At 39.5% G+C, this 27,123-nt stretch overlaps 1 protein-coding gene across 1 annotated transcript in view; it reads right to left on the bottom strand.

Annotated features, from left to right (window-relative positions):
• Window positions 1-18,376, bottom strand: part of LOC139690723 (neuronal calcium sensor 2) — a 381,336-nt gene extending 362,960 nt beyond the window's left edge. Inside the window, exon 1 of the mRNA XM_071588245.1 lies at window positions 18,345-18,376. The gene's annotated coding sequence lies outside the window, so the exon portion shown is untranslated. The remainder of the gene's footprint in view (window positions 1-18,344) is intronic.
• Between the last annotated feature and the right edge of the window lie 8,747 nt (window positions 18,377-27,123).

Here is a 27,123-nt window from a genome sequence, read left to right on the forward strand (position 1 = left end):
GGTGCTTATATAATGACAAAATTGTCCACCCACCATCCGACTGTTGATTTCTTATTATTAGGTCAACTATTTAGATTTATATTGAATTGTTATGATGAAAGCCTACTCTAATGGAAACATCCTGGTGAACCGTAAATGTCAAACAAATTTGTATAATAAATAACTCTGAATACATCTAATTCATTAACCTTACCTAATACCGAATAGCAAATGTTTATCCACAATCTGAGGTGGCGACATAGATTTGGCTGAAATACTAGAGATTAAGAATCTATATGAAAACATTATTCCCATGAAGGCATTGAAAAAGTTAGCATATACGAGTAAATCGTACCATTAAATCTAAAGCACTGTTACCAAGATAAACACTGAGTATGTAATTATACGCCTTGAACGTTTTGGGCGATATTTCCATGGAGGATGCTTAAGAAATTTTGTTACAGTTGCATTTTCAACTGCAATATTTACCTAATTAAATACAAAACATTTGAATTGTGGAAGGGTTAATGGTGTGGGAAAGAAAATTTTATATTCGGCCATTACTACGCAATAAATCTTAGCGTTAGCAATAAAACTAGACTCAATTTGACTTTTGATATGTTTCTTTGCAGAGTAATAGCCATATAACATGAAATCCCAGCCACTAGTGCTAAGAAAGCTTCTTCACAATAAAGCGGAGGTCGTGGGTGATTTCGAGCAAAAGCGCGGGTTTAAATGCATCAATTTCTAATGGTCCATCAAACAATTATACACGTGCAATAGCAAACATGTTTTCTCATCAAATAAAAGCAGCATTAGTAGTTTAAATACATAGCTTGGACGACGGAGGAAGTACGGCTCAGTCCCATTCTCAACGTAATTTTCACCTGTCCACCACAGCACTTCATTTGCGAGTGACATTTCCTCCCTCGTGAGCCTGCATTCCATTTGGAAGTTTAATATGGAAGATCGATCGTCCTGCGCGGATTTGGCCTAACGTCATCTCATCCAAGCACATAAACATTTTTGAGTCCACCATTTAGTATCACTATTGATTGAGACATAATATATCAAGATAAACACTTTTTTTCTCGTTTAGCGTGACACGATGAAAAATAACGCTGAGATTATGATTTAATCATTAGATTGATACTCCAAAAGAATTATCCTCATAAAATAAATTTTCTTTATCATCCCAATGGTATTTGCAGATCCTCCAATTTTTCATGTAAATATTGACACTTCACTGCGCGGTTAAATAATGGCTTCAAATTCTTAGATAAGATACTCGCTCTCGAATTTCATCGAACGATTAAAAAGCGATCCATTTTTCAGACAACATGGATAAACTCTTAATGAAAGAGATGTACCATGGTAAAAAGTCAAAAGTACATCATCGAAGATCCCATTGCAACACAAAACGACACAAGGTTGGCAACCATGACTCAAACACAAGATACGAGCCGTCAGACTCAGGTTAGCTCCCTGGCGCATTACTCTACGGATGAGCACGTCGGCTAAATGGCTGGATGGATTAGCACGTACTCCGGATAACCAAATAAATTTCAAACCGTTCGTATGAAATGAGTACAAACCGGATAAATTTCGTTATATTACCCGTATTATTGCTCACCCTAGTAATAAAGCCAAAGTTGCTATTAATTGACATTCGTTATTTTTAGTATCTATTTCAAACACAACCGAAAACTCATGCGACTACCACCCCTTTAACCGCATTCCTTATTTTTTTTAGCAATCTATGCGCCATAATCATAAAGCTTAAGCTTATGCTTCCAACGACTGCGATCAAAGAATTAAAAATGAAAATTTTATAAAAACTTTCTCCAAAAGTAATTCAAGGGATCTTATAATTAATTAAGATATCTGTCAGTCCGTCCATCAATGTGTTAAGGGATTTTAATGAAATGAATACTCTGGTCATGAACACTAAAAGAAAGTTTTAACTGAAACAACCCTAAATTCGAAAAGCAGAAATTATTTTCCGAGAAATATATAAAGATATAATAATATTTTGGGATAATATTTTTACAAGAAAATTATAATTATCGTGAATCATTTCTTTTTTTTACTTTAACATCTACAAAATGCACTATAAGCTGCCGCAAGGATGTGTTGGGTGATGATAGGACACCAGCTCTTTTACACTTACATTCTCATTCATGCATTATATGGATGATTATTCACTTGGTTGCTGAGATTAGTTATTTAGTGAGGGAACTTAAGTACACGTTGTGGTACCAATAAATTTTAGTAAAGGCAACCAAAATATTATGTCAAATCATCACGATTCCCATTACAAATGCTCAAGTACGCAACAAAAATGGATTGAAAACCGTAGCAGTGCGCTTGCCTCCATTGCCAGCAATGGAATACATAATTGCTTAAAAGTATAGCAACTAGGAGTAGAATGTATCAAAATAAATTTACCCATAGGGCGTCCGCTGAAGGATTAATACGAATAGGAGAAAGAGTAGACTAACCAAGACTATTAAATTAAATGCTCAACGATTAAGAGGATAAATTAAAGAAGGGAAGATAAAAAATTTCCGGGATTTCTTCCGCGTGGCTCCAATTTTTATTACGACAGTTCCGCCGACGTTGCAGTCGTCGTCTTCGAGTCAGAAGTGGTTGATACTTGTTTTCGTCCGTCTTATGTTAGTTTTCCGTCTGAGGGAATAACCTATATAAGACTGGCGAAAATAAGCATCAACCACTTCTGACTTGGACACGCAAACTGCAACGCCGGCGAAACTGTCGTCCTAGAAAAAGGGCCCCAGGGGAAGAAATCTCGGAAGATTTGGATCTTTAATCGCTACACCCCACGAAAACCTTCACAGCAGTAAATTAATAAGATTTGATATACGTGTTTTCCCACTATAGAAAGAGGAAATAATGTGACAGGGATTGGAATTAGACAGTAGGAAAAGATGATGATGCTTCAAAATAATGTAAATGCGTGGTATTTGAAACATTGCTAATTCGTGGAGGTCGTTTTGTTTAATGAAATTAAATGTGTACAAGCAATTTGATAATTTATCATTAATTTTTGACTATACATTGGTTATCAGCCAGACGGATTCTTACTAAATTTACTGTTAATGATTTAAAAATTCAGATTACATTTAGAAACGCTAACTTGAGAGTAATATTGACAACTTGAATATCTATTCTCCGATTAAGACTACGAAACGTAGCATTTATATTACCAAGCGTGGCTTACATATTATCAACGAATTTCTGAACTGCAATATGATAAAACAATCAATAAGCAAGAAAATTCTTAAATTATTTATGCCACGAATTACAGACTATGACTCGACAAAGATTTCAAATACAACTGAACAAAACTCTTACCTAAGAGTGAATTATTTCATTATATCAACGTACGTTTCTTTATAAAATATTCCGCTAAAATAAAGTTAATAAGGAAATGACATCCGAGACAGAAAGCAATTTCGCGGTATCTTGTATTTCGAAGGTAAAAATAAATGAACGAAAACCAAACACATTGCTGCAGCATGGAATTTCAATTGGCGCCCATACGCCCTTTCCGAAATACAGAAACTGCCAAAATTGAAATTACAGGGAAATTGTTAATCAATGTACCGAACGTTGCCAAGGTCATTTTCGTCGATTGAATGATACCCGATGGAAAACGAAAACTCTATTTATCAACCAAACGTTATTGAGCGACAAAGAGTCACAGCAACTTGTGGATGGGCCTCCATCTGACAAACGAATCACATTGCACATATCAGTTATCAATAATCGTTAAGCACTTTCGATGGAGTAGTAGTAGTTTTAAGGGGAGGCGACCGACTGCTAAGGTCATTTGCGCCATAGGGGATGGACAGGAAAGGATGAAGGGTGGAGAGAAACCCGGCGTCGGCATTAGCCTGCTCTTTACGAAAGGCGCCAAAGGGTCCGCAGTTTAACGTCCCATCCGACGGACGGCGTACTCACTCAAAGTGCCCTCCACAAAGCACCTCAAGTAGGGATCGAGATACCTCTGAAAAATATTCAACACCGCCGGGATTTGAACCCGCGCCCTCAGGGTGGGAAGCCAGTACGTTAGCCCCCGCACCATCTCGATCCCCACTTTCGATGGAATATTACTAATTGGATTAGAGCGTAAACGAAAAAAAATTTCGCGAAAAGATACTGACAACTTTTGAAAGTCCAATACCCGAATCAACACTTCAATTTTGCCAAATTAAGCCAACCCTGAATTATATACTTGATTTGTAATGGCCAATTCTTCTCTCTTAAGTTTAAATGTATTCGATATGCGTCCGTTGCGCATATTTGCATGTGCAACCGAAATTGAGATGGGGGCCAGAAACATCCTCATTATCTTTGACTTACCAATACAGTTTTCGATTTTACATCACTCGAGAAACCTTGAGTAAGCTGGCAATTGCCGAAAAACGAGAGGATGAAAGGAGATAAATGGGCTCTTGGGGTTCATGACTCAGGAAGGGAGGAGAATGTGCGGAATTAAGATGAAGATAGAAAAATAATTGGCATGCTGTAGAAAAAACACGCGGCGATGGGCGGAGAGCGCACGGGGGCTGCGGGAAATAAATGGAGGTCGAGAGGAAGCGTGCAAGGAGGAAGTGGAAGAAAAAGGGGGAGGGCTCATGGCGGGGGCTGGTTAAGTCCCACCCGCAGTCTAGGTCTAACATAAATTTTAACTCGGATACCACCGCGCCGTTTAATTTTCATCTAAATACTATTTCTTTATACCCTCAAGAGTATGCAATATTCCAGTTTCATGTAGAAGTAAATACCATTTGCTACCTCTATGCAACAATTTCAGAGGGTAAAAATCATTCGACTTGACTGGGACTCGAACCCAGATTCCTCAATATCCGGTCGAGTGCTTTAGCCACTTAAGCTACCGAGGCGTCCTCTGAAACTCTGAAATTTTGGGGCTTTTTTTTTTAAAGGAACTAGATGTTGTGACGAAATACCGTACATACAATGTCAGGCATTTGGAATTTTTCATTTGCTACCTTATTAACCAATTTTCCATCATCTATATAAAAAACCATAAATACAGCAATCAACCCGAAGGTCGGTTTTACATAAATCTCTTAAATTCTTGGTTTTGTTTTCATCAAAATGATTCAACAAAACTTGACGTGCATACTATACTGTTTTTTTATCATTTCACCGAAAGAGAAAACTCAAGGTGTTGCTCAGCTTGACCACGAATTTGAAACCATGTGAACTATGCATTTAATTTCATATAAAGCTAACCACCTAATTCTAAACGTTCTTTGCGTGCGCTTTTTCAAAAAGGTTGTACAATTACAAATGAACCAGAGATTCTGACATAACAAGAGCAATTGAATGACCTAAAACCTCGAAAGCGATAACAAATACATTCATTAAAAACGTATTGCGGGTTTCTTCCAAAGTTAATATCGCACAACCTTCGACACTTGTAGGCCAATTATTATCTTCCTTGGAGAAGTTATTACGGAGTCCAAAAGAGATTACATGATAAGCCTATACGCATACATAACTGAAAAGAATACGATGACTATGAACATTGAGGAGGCAAAATGAGCCACTTTTCAACACCCGAGGCATATGAGTAATTGCACAGAACACCGGACGAGAATTACAGAAAGCACGAAGCCACGCCGTGAGGCCAATATTTTCATATTGCGACTAAATATTACAAGGATGAAATATTTTTCAATTAAATTAAGCCTTAGAAAAGTCAAAGAAAAAAGAATTAATTCCCAACCGGGACCATAATGGCGTTTAACTTTCCACTTTATTTTGTTTCGCTGGGCAGGTCGGCGAAGCAAAATTGGCTAATGGGGGAGTAGACGGACGGCAAGGAGATAGAACTACAACAAAAGAGAATGGGAAGAGGTAATAAGAAAAGCCTGGGATGGAATATAAGATAATTAGAGGTGATAAAATGAGAGGGAACGATATGAGCGAGCGCGTTAGCAGGAAAGAAGGTCTTGGGGTGAGATAAAACTGTACTCATTCACCTCACAACACCATTTATCATCATCACCCATGAAGAAGGCGCGATCCGGGAAGAACCTTTAGAAAGAGATGCGAGGGGGAGTAAATGTAGAAGGTAAAAGAGAGGAATGAAGTAAAGGAGAAGAGAAAAAGTTGATGGGGACGAGAGATGTACGAGACCGAGTGGGATGTTGCAGGGCGAGGGGGAGATGTGAGAGAAACCCTAAGAGCAGTTATCGAGAGATTAGCCAGAGTGAGGTGGGGAACTTAGTAGGTATACGGAAGGTAGGTTTAAGTGAGGTGGGTGGGAAGAGAGGAAAGATGGATGAAGAGGTTGAGGACTGAGGATTAGGGACGCAAAGATGGGGAAGAGAAGAGCGGGACGGAGGAGAGTAAGGGAGATAAGGTTCCGGTGGGATTGAAAGGCAAGGATTGTTGATGGGGACAGAGACAGACTGATTACGCAACCAACAGAAGCGACACCTAGAGCCCTCCGATAAAATCCACATTCACTGAGAAGATGGGACGCATGAGCCGACTCTCAATTTCGACGGTAGAATATGTAGAATCTGTAAAAGAATGCGATCACTATTTAACCCCATTTTCCGCAACTGCCTCGGCTTATTCGGGTGGCATTTTGCCATTTGCTCTATTATGCCGGTTTACCTCAACGATAATCAAATGAAGCTACGGCAACTTCCTCGACAGAGGATTTCAGGAAGTGTTCGACATCAAAGATCATTGCAAATCTTTTTTTTTCATCACGTAAGGCATTATTTAGGCAATTAAAAAACGCGCGTGAAAACACATGCTCTCTTTCAATTACAATAAAATCAAAAGATCGATTTACTTCTGAGGTGTTACCAACTCAACAAATATAACTACGTATTTTTTCGAACTGATACATTTGATTTACCAACTCCATAAAAATTGATGTAACGATACAGCAGAATTAGGAGCAATAAAAAATAAATCCACAAAGTATTTCGTCTCGAACATGAACGTTCATATTGAAGAAAGGTGAAAATAAAGAAAACTATTCATAGAAATGCCATTATTAAACCGTAAGTACGCAACGAAAAAATCAAATTCAACAGAGTCCCTTGAAAAAAAAGACACTATCTACGAGGTCTTACCGCTATTAAGCCAAAAATACAAAATGGTTTCAGCATGGAACACTTAAAGTGAAGAAATATTAACTCTGAAAAGGCCGAATACCTTAAACGAACTAACTCATTAGTACAACTCGATATAGTCTAAACTTTATTGACGTTGATTGTCAATCTCCCAGATACGGCGTCGTATTCAGAGAATTTAAAAGTACTTAGCGTAAGCATGTAAATAAACATGATATTATGATATTTTTGCATAATTTCTGAAGCATTAAAATAGAAAAGACATGCAAATAAAACTTTGCCATTTTTATTCTTATCATAAGTACTTTGATCTATAATTTTTTCATCGGCACAAGATTTCTAATTTCAACATTATACCACATAGTATAATAGTACGTTACATCATAAAGGAATTCATGTTTTTGGTCTTTAGATATCGAACACACTTTATGGCACAATTTTGACTGAAGTAATTAATTACCTTACTTCATATTTTTGTAAAGAGATTCACAAACAACTTTAAAGATGAATTTTTGGCGAAATAAAACTAGGCACTGAATTTTCAAGAGTTATTGGAAAACAAGAGAAATGCTTCCCTGATACAAGTACGAGAAAATGACAAAATGCTTTGGTAGTCTTCCAAAGAATGTCTGGGGTAATAAGCACTTTAAGTAAAAATAAATTATCAAATGAACAACCATGTATTGGGAAGTTTCTGGTTATATATACGCACATATGTGTACGTATATATTCACACATATATGCGTGAACTTGTGTGCGGGTATGTGTGTATATATATATATATATGTGTGTGTGTGTGTGTATGCAGGTCGCGGTAGTCCATGGGGTAGAGCGTTGGACTGCTGAAGCTCCACCCAAGCTATGTGATTTTTCGGGTACCAGATCTTCCTGGGAAACCTTAACTGGCAGAGGGATAGGAACTGGCGCCCCTACCCTGATGTATGAATTTCACACGCCGTCGGGCTTAGTTCTGGGTGAACTCTATCATCACCTACCAAACCGACCTTCGGGTTGATTACTGTGTTTACCGTTTTTTAATATATGTGTATGTAAATATATATATATATATATATTTATTTATGTTTGGGAGCGTAGTGGCACAGAAACATTTGTGAGGGCATGTGTGTATGTGTATATATATATATATATATATATATATATATATATATATATATATATATACGTATGCATACAAGGCATAGTCATAAAGTAAGGGACAAGTGCTTATATTTAAATATTGGCGCTTCAGAACACTGTTTTACTTCTGCAGCACCATCTACAGATTCATTGAGAAGCTATCGCAGCATTTGTTTTGTTTCAGAAGTCTTTTGCTTGTCCGTGCATGCAAACCAAAATCGCGACAATCGTCCATCCCGCCAGCTGTGAAGTACGTTCTGTCATACGATTCTTCTATGCAAGAGGATTGTCGGCTGCTGAAATTCATCCCGAGCTATGTCTAGTTTGTGGAACTACAGTTATGAATGAAAGAAAGGCCAGACAATGGTGCCGTGATTTTAAAAATGGACGAACAAATGTCCATGACGAAGATCGATGTCCGGTCCATGACGGGCGGCAGGCCCAGTATTCTGACAGATGAAATTGTTTCGCAGGTGGAACAAAAACTGCGATGTGATCGTCGATTGACGATTAATAACCTGGCTGAACAAATTCCTCAACTTGGACGCACAACTGTCCATAATATTGTCACGGAAAACCTCGGATACCACAAATGGTATGCAAGGTGGGTACCGAAAAACTGCTGCAAAAACCAATATGAATAGCCAAGATTTTCGTTGGGTACTCTTTGACCACCCACCGTACAGTCCTAACCTTACAACTAGCGACTACTTCCTCTTCTTTCACTTGAAACAGTCGCTCGGTGGTTAACGTTTCGAAGCCTAAAAGGAACTCAAGATGGGCTTAGTCAATTGGTTCAACTCTGAGGCGGAGAGGTTCTATGCAGAGGGGTTAAAGAAGCTGGTGCAGTCGTACGAAAAATGCTTAGATGGCGATTATGTAGAGGGGTGAAGTAGGTTTGTGTCTAACTAAAAGTGCCAATAAAATGTGTTTCACCTGAGTATATTTTTTCCTGTGACCAAACGGCCCTTACTTAAACAGCATGCCTCGTATATATATACACACACATACCTGTGCATACACACACAGATATATATATATATATATATATATATATATATACACACATATATATATATATAAATATACATATATATATAAATATATACACACACACACACACACACACACACATATATATATATATATATATATATATATATGTGTGTGTGTGTGTGTGTGTGTGTGTGTGATGCATATATACACACACACACGTGTAATAATACAAGTATAAATTTTTGTGCACAATACTTCCTGTGCAATTATGTACGTTCATATATTACATACTGTCGCATTTATTTATTTATTTATTCAGTATTAGTCCGAAAACAGCACATTTTGGCCTTTACATCGAACTATTAACAACGATAACAATGGTCACATTCACAAACACCCAAGCCCTAGGTGGAGGAAAACTCACCCAGGCGGGAATCGAACCCGCGACCCTTGGAATGGCAGACGAGGACGTTACCCCGCCGCCACCGGGGTCGGCCAAGTTTAGTTTCCAAAAGGGATTATTTCCACCTAAAATCAGATGTCACGAAGGTGAACCTGATACATAACAAAGGGCGGTATGCACACACACACACACACGGTCTGAGGGATGGGAGATGCCCTTGACCTTGGCGGCATGCAGGCTTGACAGGAAAGAGTAGGGACTGGTCAAAGAGGAAGGTTGGGTTCCGGGGGCTGCGGAGTTGTATAAGGCGCCACCTACGTGGGCGGTGGTGAGAACAGGACTGGGCTATGGTTGGGTGGGTGGTGTTGGTGATGGTACCGGGGCGGCAAGACCCCAGCGGCGCTTCAATTACTGTGTGATTGGAAGGCGCCCATCCGAAGGAGGATTGAGGGATCTACCCGGGGAAGGGCGATGAAGATGGGAGGTAAGACGGAGGAAAAGGAGTGTGACAATAAGGGAAATAGATGGCGAAGGAGAGAGACGGAGAGGGGTTCGGAGCGCTGGGGAATGGCCCGGGGCAACGTGTTTTGTGAGTGGGCTATGGGGAATCGCGGCCATCTCGCGAGCCCCACCGCTATTACTCAGGGAAGCCACTCTCCAATAAGCACCCTCGTTGCCCTTCCTCCCCACACCTCCACAACTACATTCCTGGCAATTTCGAAATTGAATGCTACGGCGTAGTTTTGAGAGCGCGAATTTCGCTGGAAATACAAAAAAGAAACTCTTCGGTTGAAATGAACGCCGGATGGAACCAAGTTACAGTCAGATACAATGTACATGTAAGGGAACAAAATATAAGTGCCGAAGGATCCTTACACTTGAATAAGTAACTATTCGCCACCGATAGTTCGAAGAAACAAAAAATACCGCAATACTTGTTTCAGGTGTGTACAAGACGGTCCATAGAAAAAAATGTGTTCTTCCACATGGCCTGATATTGGTAGGGGGGATCGCGATTTTTCCAGTGAGTTCAGAAAAGCCAACAAAATCTGTCTTTAAGAAATAGATATACTATTAACAAAACGAGGTGCTGGAGGAATGACAAAAAACATGCACAGGCCTTTGAAACAGTTTAGTACTATACAAAATAAATATTACACAAAAACTCCCACGGGAAAATGATCAGATAAATAGTCATTTCCAAGCTCAGGTGATGTCTCAATTAATATAACTGGCAACATAAATTCTTAAATTTATTCCTAATCGATACATCAAACCCGCATTTGTAGGGATTAATATTTACGCCAATCAAAACTCGTAATTTTCAGCCATTTTTCTTCTAGACGTACCTCACATTTCTACATTTTTTCACCTATTTTATACAGAATTCTGCGCACACAAAGCCTATCCTATTGAGTTTAGAGCATGAAGTCGGATGAGTTTCTAATCGTGCTAGAATGGGAAGTCGAGGGGAATGGAGTGTAGATGTGATTAATCACGAAGATCGTGAGGATGATGAAAAGAAGCTGATAAGGGAGAGGAGTAGAGAGGAGGAAAATGACGTACAAAATTAGGACGAGGAGATAGAGAGTCTACCTCTATCCCCTTCCACAGAGACTTAGTTTAGAGAAAACGTTGAAAAACGAATCGGAGTGAAATGAGAAGACGACGAGCGAGCATTCCGCAGGGTTTAACATTGCAATAGAGGAGATAAAAGCAATTTCGGCATTTGTCGTACGAATTATGTCTTTTACAGCCCTTATTTGACTGCATCCGCACGCTAGCTTCAGTCTCTTCATTTCGGGACTTTCAATGCATCTGCATTGAGAATTTTTCAATTAAATTTGGGCGATAAACAACTTTCAAGTGCATTCTGAATTACAAGAGAATGAATACGTCTGATCTAAATAAGGTCCACTGCATTCATTGTAAGTGGTGCAGTAATATCATTGATCTGAATTTATTATTGCATTCATGTGGAATTAAATTTCCTTTAAATCTATGAGACACAGGTTGGCGATTCTACATATGCTAAGATTCGTAGGCAGAAAGTAACAGTTCAACAGGAAATTCAAATTCATTATATATATCAAACTAGAATTGTGCGTCCTAGGACGATGATTCTACACGTCAAATCTTTGATGCCGTGTGAAGTGTAAGAGCTATTGAGGGATTGATCAGCTTCCTGTATAGATTGTTTGAGATGAATGAAAGTATCAGTAACATAAACATGGTAACAATTTTCCTTTGGTTGCCAAAATCAATAAATGGATGGAAGGTTAAGGAGGCTTATCAGTGACCATGAACGCATAATCACCGAGGCAGAAGTCGATTAACGCTTTGATAAAAAATGAAATACCTTAGAAACCAACAATTCGAAATAACAATGCGTTAAGCGATGGGAAACAAAAGATTAGCATTTGAATAAAACGGGAATGTTTAATTAACAGTGCACAACATTTTTAATATGCGGCCCTGCGAGAAAATTGATGCAAACACAATGAGTACGAAAAAGAGATCATGCATAGGCCGTGTCTTAAGACTACTGAATCCACCTCTTGCCAGTTGGCCTAGCAGTGGGCCTAGCCATCGAAACGACGGCGCATTCCGACGGGGCGCTTATCCGCGGTACGCCTCCTCGGGCCTTAAGGACGGTGAAGCTAGGGGAGCGGGGACAAGGGGTGATATGTCAAGGGCACGCAGATGGGAAGGCCAGAGGGTGTTTTGAGAATAACGATAAGCAGGGTTGGAATATTGTGGCGCTCCAATAAATTCAAAGGAAAAGGAGAGTAAATCCAGAGGGGAGGAATAAACGCAACAGTGACGCAGGAGACACGAAGGAGATACGAGTTCTCGAGAAATAAAATTTTACCCTCGCTCGCTCCTACGTGAAACACGCCAGCGAAACTGTAACGGCAACAACTTCATTCCTTAAGCCTCCTTATCTGCAAGAGGAGGAGGGGGGGGGAACAAATGAATCGACTTATCTTTCCTCGCCTCCGGCCTGGGTTCCCTACGCTCTCAGAACTCTGTCGAGTGAAAGAGGAAGCGAAGACATAAACAACCAGTGACTTATATTTCCTCAACCTCTATCTCCGCAGAGAGCTCGAGGGGATGAGAATTGTGTCGAAAAAAGAACTATGCATACGCATACTATCAAGTCGGAAACTAAATTGAGGCGCTCCCTTAGAGAACAGCACTTCATTTTTTCCATCCTCGTGGTTCGTGGCGGTTAAACAAGATAGCATACGAAACCAAGTCAAAAAAAAAGTTTCAAACTGTCAGCGCAAACGGTTGAAGGATCTCAAATTTGCACGAAATTACGTCCAGGAAACAACATTCGAGACCTTTGGCACACATCTGAGAAGTAAGCAGAAGTGTATTCGAAACCCGGAAAAGTACAAATATTTCCATGTTCCTCATCAATATAATCAATCTTTTTTCGTCGATGCCTTTCACGATATCACTATGAATGGCCCAAGAAAATGCATGAGCAAAAGATTAATAATATCAATTAATTTAAGAATAAATGGAGACAATAGATTTCATTACTAGCGAATTGTTAATTATTTACACCAATTTGCTAACTTATTAGTCTGGTGAACTCCTTGCGAAAATAATTTGTTGCCGACTCACACCATGTGACATACATTTTTTTGGCGAAAAATAAAGCTTTAATTTAAAGCCAAATAACACTAAATAGAATGCACCTTACAAAAACCCGACCTATCCAAAATATAATCCCCATAAAAAAGTGTCTAATAGCAGGAAATTACCATGAGTAAGTCAGGGATGCATTTTTCAAGGATAAGAGGTCTTGCAAGAGCATTCTCACCCCAAAAATAGCCATTTCCCACGCTTTTGGTTTTAAAACGGCGAACATTATTTTGCAAAAAAGGGATTGACATTAAGAGTGGCTGATGTTTTTGATAATGAAGTTATAGAAAATGCGAAAGAACTTATGCATTAATGCAACAGAAAAACGATTAATGGATACAAAAAATAATTTGCCATCAACTGTTACGACATGCGAATTTTCACAATATTATATAATGTCTGCAATACTCAATTATTAACGAATATACTTTTTGCTCAAATGGAGTTATTTCTGATTTCCTTTCACTTATTAAAATTATTTACCAATCGGATAAAAGTAAATAACTCACAAATTTGCAGTATGTTCAACATCAGTTATATTAAGTTGAACAGCAATAAAGATTCCATTGAAATGAGTATATCAATCTCATTTCTGACTTCAACATTTATTTTACTACAAATACATTCATTTTCTTTAAGTGATATTTGGAACATACAAATTTTATTCTCTGGCTAACACATCTTTGCTAGGTGAAGCTTTATCGTCGAAAAGTTAAGCATACAGATACCTTCGAGAAATATTAAATATTGGAATGATATTTATTAAGTCTTTTTGTCCCTAATTTCAGTTTTCGTAAGACCCGAGTACTTTCAAGAAAAAAACATCAGTTCTTGAAATTTTTACGGAAATATCATCAAAATACTTCAACCTAACGAAAGTGGACATTAAAGACTTGTATTTCATTCAAATATTTTGATTTCCCGGTTGGAGAAGAAGAAAAGTATCGGGATATGAACGTATTTAATGCATAAATGGCTTTAGCAATCCAATGGGCAACATAAGTTCTTGAATTTGCATTTCGCGGTGCACCTCCCCTACACCTCGGAGAAACATAATTATGAGTTGAAGTAACTTTTTATAATCGCTTAAAATTTGTTTCAATTGATGAATCTATATAAAAATGTTTTTAATTCAACAAGATTCCCCAATACAACAGTTTTCATGCATAATCGAAATCAGATTTACGGCAATTGATTATTATTATGTATGAATGCCTATCACTTTTAAGTGTACTCGGAGCAAGTACCTCAACAACATCTAGCATCAAATCAAAAAAGCTTAGAATGGGCACTTTAAAAAATTAGTCTAAAAATACGCGATATGAGGCACGCTAAGTAACAATGTACACTCATAAACGAGATTTAAGGGCAAGTAGCCTATACATTGCCCTACCCCTTAGCCGAAGAACCTGTATCGGAGCACTATAATATTATATTGTTGTATATATCCTGTAATTAGCTCTATTTAGACGAGTTAGTGCAATAAGTAAAGGTTTTTGTTTTTTTTATAGTTAAGGGGCCTTAATTCTTCACGGTTTGGAAAGCTGGATCACATATATTGTAATCCACAGAGCACAAAGTGTCACTTGAGCTCCAAGAACTGGAAAATATACGATGTTATTTGAAATTAACTCACACACCTCTTAATTTCACAACGGTAAACATAACAGTTATATCAAATAATCGTATAAAAGTCATATAATCATACGGACATATCTTTTTTGGATAGTTGTTTACTAAATATTTTATTATTTTCGATCTTACAGGCAAATTACGTTCACTTAAGCACTAATTAAAGGTATGAAAAGTTAACATCATGAGTTCGCTGTACATATGAGATAAAACTTAGGGGACCTTTTAAAAAATATTCATGTTTATTCAGTTTACATGTATGCTTCTACATATACTTTTCTGTAATCACGTGCGACGCTCAAATATTTTCCTAATTTTATTAATTATTTTTGGGAGCCATGCAACAATGAGAACTAGCAGTTTGCTAAATTATATTTCTCAGAAACACCACTACACAAATTCAGTGATATTTCACTTTGTGTTCTCAAATCAAAATTTTCAGCCCTTGTTTCAGTAATGAAAAGTATGGCCTTTTTTATATCAGTCCTAATGATTTATCCAATATATTCAACACAATTTAGTCTGTTTCTTTTAAACACACAAGTAAACCTTAAAAATCACTAGGCAACTCTTTGAGATATTTGACCCCATTCTTTCATACGTATCTTTACAATGAAGACACACGATAGGAATAAACAAAACCTGCTCGGCTTAAAAGAATATTTACCCAAGTTATAAATGGAAAAAGAACCACATTCATGACAAAAATACCTAATCCAAATTAACTGCAGTCATTATTCGCATCGATGCATAAAGCGATCATGTGCAATGGATCACATGACTGACTTGTGGGGGAGGAGAAATCTGCCATAAGCCGCAATGAATAAGGTTATTTCACATTTAACCAGATGGAAAGAAATATTTCAAGGATCACACCGGAGGATGCAATGAAACACGTTGAGTATACTGACTTATTAGTGGCAGAATCTCAATGAGAGGCGGTGGGCCTCAAAGGGGTATAAAATATAGCCCTGGAGAAAGGAAACATTTTGGACGAGTTATTATCCCGAGTAATGAAATGCCACCCCGGCCACGAACGGGCTCAGAGGTCGATGAAGAACACAGGGGAGACTAAGCTTGAGGTGGGGGCATCTACTCATGATACTTGAAAGGGAAAAATTGAGAAGGAGAGATGGAAGAAGTTTAACAGCTAGGAATGAAAGGCGGCCGAGGATACAGAAGAGGATAAAACCAGGGGAAAGGATTAATGAAAGTGGGACTCGAACCCTCATAATGGAGCGAAGGAAAGAAAAATAAGAGGAGTGAAGAGAAGACAACATTGGGGGAAACATGATCTCGTAGCAAAAAAACAAAAAGAGTGATTACGATGGCTGTCCATTTAAGATATAAAATCATTATTCTTTTTGTTCGTTCTCAGCCTACAATAATGTTTCTTAAAATCCAGAAAATTTAACACACGAAGAGATAGTCAAAGTGTAAGACTTGGACAGCGGCTGTCTCCATGGGAAGGTGCATTTTAATTAGAAACCAAATCCCTAACAGAAGGTGAAATATAAGAATAAAAATAGACACACCAAAAGGCACAATAGTTTGCATATTAGGTTCAAAGATACGTTACATTTAGAACTAAAATTATTAGTCACTTAAGAATAATAGTAAGACATTATTTATAATCCAAGGATACCTTTAAAAATTGAAACTATTAACACCACAAAATATTAGACAATATTACGTTTTACCTTCAGGCACGTACGAATTTATAATTGAAACCGTTTGTTTTATTAAAAATGAATTGATTTCATAACATAGTTCCACGGAAATATTACTTACTTGCGGAAGTAATATTTTATTCCGTTCCACGGAAATATTACTTACGTATTACTACCGCAATACGGTGATCCCCAATAAAGTTGTGTTTCTCAAAGAGAGAAGTTCTAATAGAGCATTGGGAGAGAGACGGGGCAGGAGGGTAAACTCTCACTGGAACTCGAGTGCGAATCAGAGGACTAGAAAACAAAGGACGAAAGAGAAAAATACCGGAATTCCAGTACATTCGCTAAAGTTTTCCCGTGAGTGAGATGGACAGAGAGCAACGATGGGGGTCGGACTGCAGCAGGGAAACTAAAGGAGGAGGAGGAGAGAGCGACAGTTAAGGTTTTGGGAAAGCGGTAGCTATAGGGAGGATGTGAGGAGATGGAAGAAAGGGTGTGAGAAAGGGTCGAGCTCGACCGCTCGTCTGTGTACCGCATGGGGAATTTATTTTCCATTTGGTGGGAGGGTTGGGAAGACGCAAGGCTGGCCACTGGAAACTGTTTACACTATGAAATACGCGCAGCGAATTGGGGTTTTGAGAGGATGCCGGTCAGGCAGCAAGAGTGCATGCGGCTTCGGAAAGGCATGAGGAATATGATGGGGGAGGGCTCCAAAGGGTCGAGCGGAGAGCTCCAAGGAAAGGAATCCGGGTGGAGTAGGGCGGTAAATACTCGCGCGTTCTCGCTCGCGTCGGAATTCGACGGCAGTCTGCAAAGACGAGCGAGTGGCGGCGGAGAACGCCTCTCATCCTGTCCGTGATGAGTACGACTTTGCCGTTGATTCATGTATTCTCGCAAAATGCATAATTCGTGGATTTACAATGTTTCAGGGTAATAGCATTTCCAATGGAGAAAAGTAACGGGCGGATTATTAAGATTTCCAATTTCAAGCATTTCAAGGGAAAAATTTAAATCATATAAACATACATTTGATGGAATAATAGTACACACTATACCATTTAATTAATTTAGAAAGGCTTTCTGATTCACATTACTGTAATTAAATTCCCGCTATGTTAGATTAAAATAAGCATAATATAGACGATAATTAATAATAGTAGGTAATTGATTATTGATACGTACAAGTTTCTCTGCAGCCTGAAAAACTGAGCTGAAGTGTTAGGTGACCATATGAAAAGTGATACCCTAGGGAAGGTAGTAACCAATGGAGGCCGCAACCCCCTTCTAGTGGCAGAGCGATTACATACTCTAATACAAGAAGAACACGGAGAGAAAGAAAAAGCGATTCACATTACCCAGTAACAGAACGCACGAATATGAATACATTCCTTTTTGGTTTATGGTCGCAGTAATTATGCAAACATAATATATTTTGGAAATGCGAAATATGGGGAGTTTGACATTTACAGTATTTCTCGTATTTGGTCATCCAGTTTCCTAATTTGGCCATGTTATCCTATTTATTTAAACATGGTAGGAGAAAGTAAGTGTCCACTAAACAATTATTGCACGTCTTCTTTTGATTGATTTAAATATAAATTAAATGTTACAATAATTATATGACAAACCGTGGTCATATGAAGAATTAAAAACCAGTTCCGACCGAAAAGTGATATAATTTCCACCAATGTAAAACACTTCCAAATAAGGGTAATTTACCTTTAATGCAATGGCCGCAGTATGATTCCAAGGGGAACCTGAAAAATGAAGAATAAAAGATTATACTCTCATGCATGGTAATTTATTTGCAATTAAAATGTAAATTTTACGCTAAAAATCCCTCAGGACAAGAAATATTACGAGTCATTAACGAAATATAATGTGAGACCGGATTCCTTTCGATGAGAATATTTTGGACCAATCGCACAAAGTGAAAGTTTAACATTCACGACATAGTTATCTCATCCACCTAGTAATTCATACACCACAGGGTATCGACAAACCTATGGCAACTGGAGAGTGATCCGCATTATACAACCAGGTTCCAATTAAACGCTAGCAATAAAACCAAGAGCCATATCGGCAACGCTTTAATTGATCCAAGTTCGCAGGGAGTTTTGGGATTCCAACGTTGCCGCAACTACTGGGGGAGAGACAAAGAGAGAGAGGGTGGAGGAGAGGGGTGGGTGGAAGGGGAACGCAGAGAGGCTGGAATGGCCGCACGAACGACAATTAGCCATTCAAAATTTTCACCACCAGTGCTCCCCCAAACCACTGGCAACGAAAATAAGAAACAAGGGAAGTCGGAAAAATGTGCCAAAATAAAATCTCGTGCGGGGCGGCAGCTGGGTGGGCGATTTCAGGGCAGGCAACGGGAGCGACGAGCCTAAACGGGCGGCAGATCGGAGGGACAGGGGTAACGGGGGGGAGGAGGGTTCATAAGGAGGGAGGGTATGAGGAATGGGGGCCGCGAAAGGTTGGAGGCTGGTTGAAGCCGGGCGCGGGGGGTGTGAGGGGAGGGATCGAGACGAAGGCCGTGGGGAAAGGGGAAAAGCCAGCCATTCCGTGAGGCCCACGCCCACATCCATCGATTTCAAACTTGTGTTCGAGGGGGGCGGAGTGAGAGCGGGAAGGGGGGAGCTTCACCCCCAACACGCCCTAGCCCCCACCCCCCCACAGCCGTCCGCCCTGTCTCTGCCGAGGCAACGTTAGCTCCGCATTTCCACAACCCTTCCCTCTTCACAAGCATCGCAAAAATAGGGAGAGGGACCAGACCCTCAGCCAAAACTCACATCGCCTAAAAGGATTGCAGGGCGCTACAAGATACTGGGTCGGCGATCGCCTGGGAAAACGCAAAACTTCTTTCACTTTTCACAAGACTTTTCCCCATCGGGGAAGGGAACGCGCTGTACCCTTCCTCTTTCCACTCGGCCGCGATCATGTCGTCAGGCACCGATGTTAAATTTCCCAGCACCCCGCTGCAGCGCGGATAAGGGTGCGCACTTGGAACGAAGGAAGCTCGGTATAACTCCCAGCCGTGCCGTGGAGAGGACTGTCCCTCAACTACTCCTCACCTGCCCGGCTCCTAGTTTACTCGCCAATATCATCAATCCGAAGTGCCGCTTGACCGAATCTCGAGAGCGATGAGTCGGACTAATTGATGAGAGGAAGCAGCTTTAGCGCGTAACTGAGAGAGCGAATCGCGGACACGGTCACAGTAGACCATGTGCCCTATACGTTTATGACTTAACTATTTACGAGGGCAATCTTAGGAGTAAAAGCGACTCTACATGCATCGAAGAAATGGCAAAGGATGAACTCTACGTGAGGGAAAAGATTAAGTTATGTTCGGATCGGAAAAAAGAATATACGTTTTTTTTGTTACACTTTTAAGCCTATACGAGTATATGAAAAAAATGAAATAATGAACTCCTCAGAAAAGTAAAAATACGTTAATAACTTAATCGTGGTTTTGAGAAAAATATTAATCATAGCGGCAAACATATACTGCTGTTCAATTCATTGCACATACATGTGTTCATCGGTATTGAAAAATACAGGTCTTTTTCCAAAAATAATGTAGGCTTTGATTCAAATTGATTATTTTAGAATTGCACGTAACTAATTCAATGTTTTCTCATGTGGAAAAGGCTACTCGGGTGTTCCACCGGGTCAGTTTATCTATCGATGACGCCAATGTTTCGGAAAACGAGCCGTTTTCCATCCTCAGGGCTGATGATGTCGAGGCTGTGTAATGAACGGTTCATAAACAGATGGGTATGCCCTCAGGTGCCCTCTGATTGGTCGGTGGAATCCCGCCTTTTTCTTGTCACCTTGATCTTCCTCAGACCGTCCAATCAATCGAGATTCTGCTTGAAGAAAACATTTTCAATCGAGACGCGGGTTACTCCCTCAATAGCATGCGGAAACCCGCACTCAGAAAGATCCAGGCGACAAGAAAAAGGCGGGAATCCACCGACCAATCAGAGGACATCTAAGAGCTTGCCCATATGTAAAAACCGGTCATTTCCGCCCCCGCTTCCCTTTTTTCTTCTTTGTTGTTATTGCTCCACCCCGAAGAGAAATGCTTTCATAAAACGGGGTTTCTGTTAAGTTATTGTTTTTCATTTCAAAGTTTAAACTTATTTCACTGCACTGATGCATGACGGAAATAAACAACTTTAAACCGAAAAAAAACAGTCTCAACATCATCAGCCCAGAGGATGGAAAACGACTCGTTTTTTGAAACGGCGTGGAGGAAAAAGGAACAGACCCGGTGGAAGACCAGTTTATCCTTTTCCAAAGCTATTCGCCGGGAAAGCATGATATCATGCAATATTTTTCATGTTTGACATAACAAGTTCACCAACAAGCCACTGTATGCAAACAGGAGCTAAATGACTGATTAGTAGTGCAAAACCTTAGAAAGGAACTCTTGTAAAAATATAAACCAAAATCAAAATTAGCCGAATCTAAACGATTATTTCCGAAACCATCTTGGATTTTTAATTACTCTAGGAACGTGAAAATAGTTGTTACAGCAGTGAAACATTAAGACCACGACAAAATTGTACTATAAACCTAATGTAATGTAAAAACGGATTTTATTAGGCTGTTTAATTATTTGGAAAGTAAAAATTATCTTATGGAACATCGAGATGAGGTTGTACACTAAATAATAATCTTCCATTAAAAAGCTTGAAGTGATCACACAAGGAAATAGGTCGTGATATATACCAACCTAAGAATTCACTTCAACTAAGGGAATAATGACGTGCTCCCATGAACGGAGTAAAAGCAGAGAGAATTCGTTTAGCAATTTGTATAAGAGTAATTAACAAATGATACTTAATGCATTTGTTTTCTCATCTGTGAAAACGAGGATGAGTGACAAGAAGATCAACAGCCTACATGAGTATATTTGTCCTCGACCACATTAGAGGCAGAAGGAACAAAGTTAAAAGATTAAACAGAACAGACCCGTACTTAAAAAGCCTCTGAGCAAATATATCTTCATGTTTCCATTGAGCTGTTGGCTGACGTTACATGCGGGCAACCATGAACGACGTGGTATTTGAATTCAATCTTATATACATGTAATCATGAATCTACTGTTACGGTATGGGTTCGTCTGAAAGGTAGCTACACAAAAGTTTTTATATTTAAAAGGTCATTCGTTTAAATAATAATCAGTTACATTAATCAAAGTGTGCAATGACTGTTAAATAATTTTGGAGGACTGTTTTGATGATGGTTTTTATTTGTATGAGATTCGATAAATGAATAACATCATTATAAGCTCATCCGAGGCACGTGTAACTACTGGCATTGTTCACCAAAAGTCATTAAAATCTTAAATGAGTTTTCCTGTAATTTAATTTTGAACCCGTATCAATGAAAACAAAATTTGCCAATAAAATAGCTAGAAAATGCCAACGTTGACAATAAATTAGGCATTCTTCCAGAAAATTTTTCTCATATTTAGCGGAAGCTTTTGCATTCACTATTAATTATTATAGATGCATATTTTTCAATAGACCCGTTACACAATAGGCCTTTCTAAAAATTTAACTTCGATATCTGCAGCTTCTATAAGAACCATATTTTGACGAGGGTGTAGGATTTCAACCAGCATCTATTGCTATGCTATTTATTTATATGAGGATAAAATTGGCTAAAAAGGCTGTCGCGGTGCATAATTTGAAAACTGAATACCACATGTTTCATCCCATCTGAATACTTATAAGGGTACATTTTTACCTACATGGAACTATTTCAATGTAAGAAGTAACGTCTTGATGAAAAAGTAGAATGAGATCGACAAAGGTATGAGAACGGTACGTTTCTTATTCCATCGCTATAGCTGAACACCGCACCACGCATGACGTGAATGCATCAGAAATCGGAAATGGATCTCCCGTATCCTTCGCAAGGTGGGCGGTGAACACGGGGAAAGGATCAAAAGATTTTATTTCGGAATCGAACAGTCGACACTTGGAATCCACCGTCGATGATTGCCAAGCGCCAGTCAAAGTAAAGTTGGTTCTTGATCTTTCTCTCACTCCGGCGGCTAAAATCTCAGGAGGATTCATTCAAATAAAGATGGCATACCAATTTCACGGAACATGTCGCAAATTCAAAACCAATACCTCAATAAAATAGAAAGCTAACAGAAATGTGAAAGAAGCGATGACAATGTTAAGTTATCAGATTTTCAAGACGGCGCATTTGAAATATAAAAACCATAAACACAGTAATCAACCCGCAGTTCGGTTTAGCAGGTGATGGTAGAGTTCACCCAGTACTAAGCCCGACGGCGTGTGAAATTCACACATCAGGGTAGGGGGGCCGGATCCTTCCCCTGTGCCGGTTGTGGTTTCCCAGGAAGATCTGGTACCCGAAAAATCACATAGCTTGGGTGGAGCTGCAGGTGCTCAGAGTGCCTTGCCCGGGAATCGAACCCGGGCCCCTCCGGTCAGTAGTCCAACGCTCTACCCAATGGACTACCGCGACCCACATTTGAAATATATGCTTTATTAAAGAAATGAGCGCTACAAGAAATAATAATATCATTTTATTGCATAAAATAAATATCTATCATATATGACTGCCACCGAGATCCGTTCATCTGCAGCAACCGACCCGAGAGTTGGTTTTAATTGGCGAGGATAGAGCTTACCCACATAGAAATAAGCCGAAGGGTCGTGTTCACACGTCAATAAAGATTGAGGGAGTCAAATCCTTTTCCTGTGCCACGATTCGGCTTCTCAAGAAGTTCTAATGGTAAGAAGAAACGCATCGCTTGAATTTTAGATTGGGCTGTCCGAAGGCACCCGAGATTTGAGCCCGAAACTCTACAATGGGCAGGAGGACACTATACACGGTAGGCTAACGTGCCTCAACCCACAAAGCTATGAGAATCTATTAAATTGCATCGCCTCATTTTAATGATTGACCTTTGCACTAACCAAAGAGTAAAATGAGTTTCAGAGGACATCTGAAAATAAAAAAGAGGCCTCTTAGGGTTTCATGAAAGGCATTACTATTGATAAAATTATTTTAGGCCAAGAAAGGAACGGCATGTGCATTAATGATGCTAATATAGTTAGCATCGAGTTTTTCCGAAGATTAAGGTGACGAAAAGTAATTTCCTAGGAATTATAATTCACCTGGACAGGCTTGAAATAAACTGTGATAGTCTCCCCTCATTCCTCGTTTAGACAGAACAAAGTAGAAGTACAATAATGTCGCCTTATACACGCACATTAATGGCAATTAATTAAGTAATGATTTGAAAACGCATCGACAAAATCATTTAACTTGATTGAAATAAGAAAACGGATCTTAAGATTTCCGGTCAGGTATGTAAACCCTACTTTTTTACTATCAAATTACTGACAGAGCAAAAATATGATTAACAGACCAAATTGAAAATAGGAAAATCCGCAATATCTAGTATAAAACATCACTACGCAAATTTTCACACAAAACTTAGTTCACCGACCATGGTTTCGACAGCTTGTGACATCACCATCAAGGAAGATTTTGATAAGAATTCCATTGAAGTCACTCTATTTTTTCTGCTATATTTTTACATGAAAATAATTTGATGAATATTGCAAAATGGAGTGAAATAAATGAGCTCCTGAGGCAATCACTACATTTAAATTCTAGCATCTTTAAATTAATGGAAAGACTGACATGGGTTAGGAAAAATTAACCGAAAAAAAATCCAATTAAAAGATGAAAAAACGGAATATTCTAGTCGCGTATGTTCCGCCAGGGTTTCTCCATCAGGTCACACGTCACTGTGAAGAATTCCTCTGTAGAGGGCATGCCTTCTAAATTTTCCATTCCTTTATCGAGGATGTAACATTTACTTACCCATCGCCCTCTCATTCTACCCCATCAACTGTCTTCCTTCCACCTCTCGAGTTCACGACCTTTAGACACGTGCTCTCCCAACCGACAATTGACAAAATCCCAATTTCCTAGAACCATCCTCACCCGATCACACATGTTCCCCCGCCTCGTATCAATTCCTGCAGTCTCCCGCTACATGCCCGACGCCCCGTTACATCTTCTCCCAACGCTCCCTACACTCGGCTTTATCGGCTCTTCTTTCTTCCTCCTGGTAATACCCCTGTCGCTCCATGTCTACCTCATTTCCCATTAACTCCCTCCATGTCTCCAACCCTTTTGATCGCCTCTTCGCGATACTAACCAACACTGGCAATTTAGCAATTTCGTCTCCAGATTTAATGACTTTCCCTTGGTATTCAGAACGCTCCCGCGTAATTATATCTGGTTTATCAATGAAACCACACGCATAATCGCTTTTTGTAGGCTTTAGATGTTTTTCAATTTAAACCTCACCACAGTGCCACTTTATGAGATTTACCAGAATATACGAAAAGTTAATGCCTACCTATACGTAAAATTATGCCAATACATTTTAAACCAGTTCATTGGTATTATTAAGTATGACCTTGTAACCACAAGCATGGTCGATCAGCAATTAGGTATGCTTTGTTGAGCCTCTTTCAACACTCCTATCATGCCAAGTTGACATTCTCAGCCGCTCTAGCTGATTGAGACAAACAAATATCAATATTTAGGGTATAAAACGACGTAAATCATAATCCTAAATACCATATTTTCTAAAGTCACTTGACGATAAGATATGTTCCTTCGAACTTCGGCGACAATTTTTTCCTAATGTGTGCGTGAAGTGCTGATTTCAGGCCGTCGGTTTAGTGTACGCATGATCGCTGATCGTATTGGCATAGATAAGATGACAAGTGCACACCATTATTATCACCGAAATTTGGCGATGCGAAAGATGTGCGCTACATTCGTCCCGAAGGTTTTCACGAACGGCCAAAAGCAGAGTCAAGTATCTGCTTGCGAAGACCTAAGGATCGCGACGATTCCCCAACCCCTTCAAAGTCCCGACTTAGCACCAGCAGACTGTTTCCCATTCCCGAAAGTGAAAGCGTCCTCCCTAAAAGGACACCACCATGGGACCCTGAGTGCCGTCAAAGAAGTTTGCAGGGGCACCCTTAAGGACCTTCCAGAAACCGCCAACCAGGGAACCTTCAATTTGTGGATAAGCCGCTGGAAAAAGGGTGTCGATGCTCAAGGGATTCACTTTCAAGAATTTTGAGGCATTGTAGCAATATCTGAAATGAATCTACTTTTCCGAAACTTTTCCCGATATTTGCTGTACAAACGTGCAAATCTCGCGATATAGTGCATGTGACAAATCCCAAAATGTAAACTAAATTGGGGTTCTATTGTAATGGAATTAATGACGATCTTTCTTGACACACAGTGCCACCACCGTAGGAGAAATGGAGTTACAGGGTCCTGCAACCCCCGTGATGAGAATCCCCTGAGTAGCCACAACCTCATTCTCTCCTTTTTCCCTATCCACTCTAACAGCTTCCATTTCACAAACAACATCATGCCTTCAAACACTCTCCTGCGTCCGCCGCCCCTTTTCCTCCCCAGCCCGTATCCGATGCATACTCTGCCTCTCTCTCCTTTGTTTCACCGCGCCCATCACTTTGGACTCCGATAAAAACATACGTCCTTCCAACCGGATTCCCAACGCTGACCAAATATCCAGCACCTCAAGTGCTCCAAATGCGGTGGTAAGGTAACCTCTTCCTGTTTCACCCACCTCCCCCATTCTCGATCCGCACGATTGATGTTCTACCTCTCAAGCTGCCCTGGGAAAACCCATGCTCAAAAGACGAAAAAAGACAGATGGAGACGTCCTCCATCGAGAGAAATACTTTCAATGCAACAAGAGGAGCACAAGAAGCAAAAGGAAGAAGTAAGGAAACCTTACAAACGAACACAAAACTCAATGCGTGGAGAACTAAGCACAAAATGTAAACGACAATTATAATTTGATCCCGATGAACTCAAATGAGCGTGGTGTTGATAAAGATACGGTAAATAGCGGTATTCTATGGAGAGACATGCTTAATCTTACGAACTACTAATTACTCAGCATAAAACGTTGAAAATTTGAGGGTGGTAGGAGCTAGGGTGTGAGGACGAACGGAGATAAATCAAGAGTAGCTCCACTGATTAAAAGAGGCGGCAATAGGTCCACAGATTCGTGTCCAATCTGGTAAAAGGTGAGGTGTTGGTGGAACCCAAAAAAGAGTAATGCGTCATAACAATAATTCCTTCCGGGGAACTGGATCCACACAGTTTGGAAGCTGTACACCATCCATCGTATAACAAACAGAGCGTATCGATTTCAACTTTGGGGCTTCAACTCAAATTAAAATTCATTTCTGACATTCGGAATCGATTGGGCCTCTTCATTCCATTATTTTGTGGTTTAGTCCAAAATTACAAATAAAAAATTAAATTAAAATTACTTGCTTGCTCACGGATGACAACATACTCGTATGTTACAGGCAAAAAAAATGTAGCCAGCAGGTTCGAATGATTACCCAATAAATATAAACAACTATTT

This window comes from Hetaerina americana, unplaced genomic scaffold (assembly GCF_022747635.1).
Source record: "Hetaerina americana unplaced genomic scaffold, ioHetAmer1.1.p SCAF_3, whole genome shotgun sequence".
Classification (NCBI taxonomy): domain Eukaryota; kingdom Metazoa; phylum Arthropoda; class Insecta; order Odonata; family Calopterygidae; genus Hetaerina; species Hetaerina americana.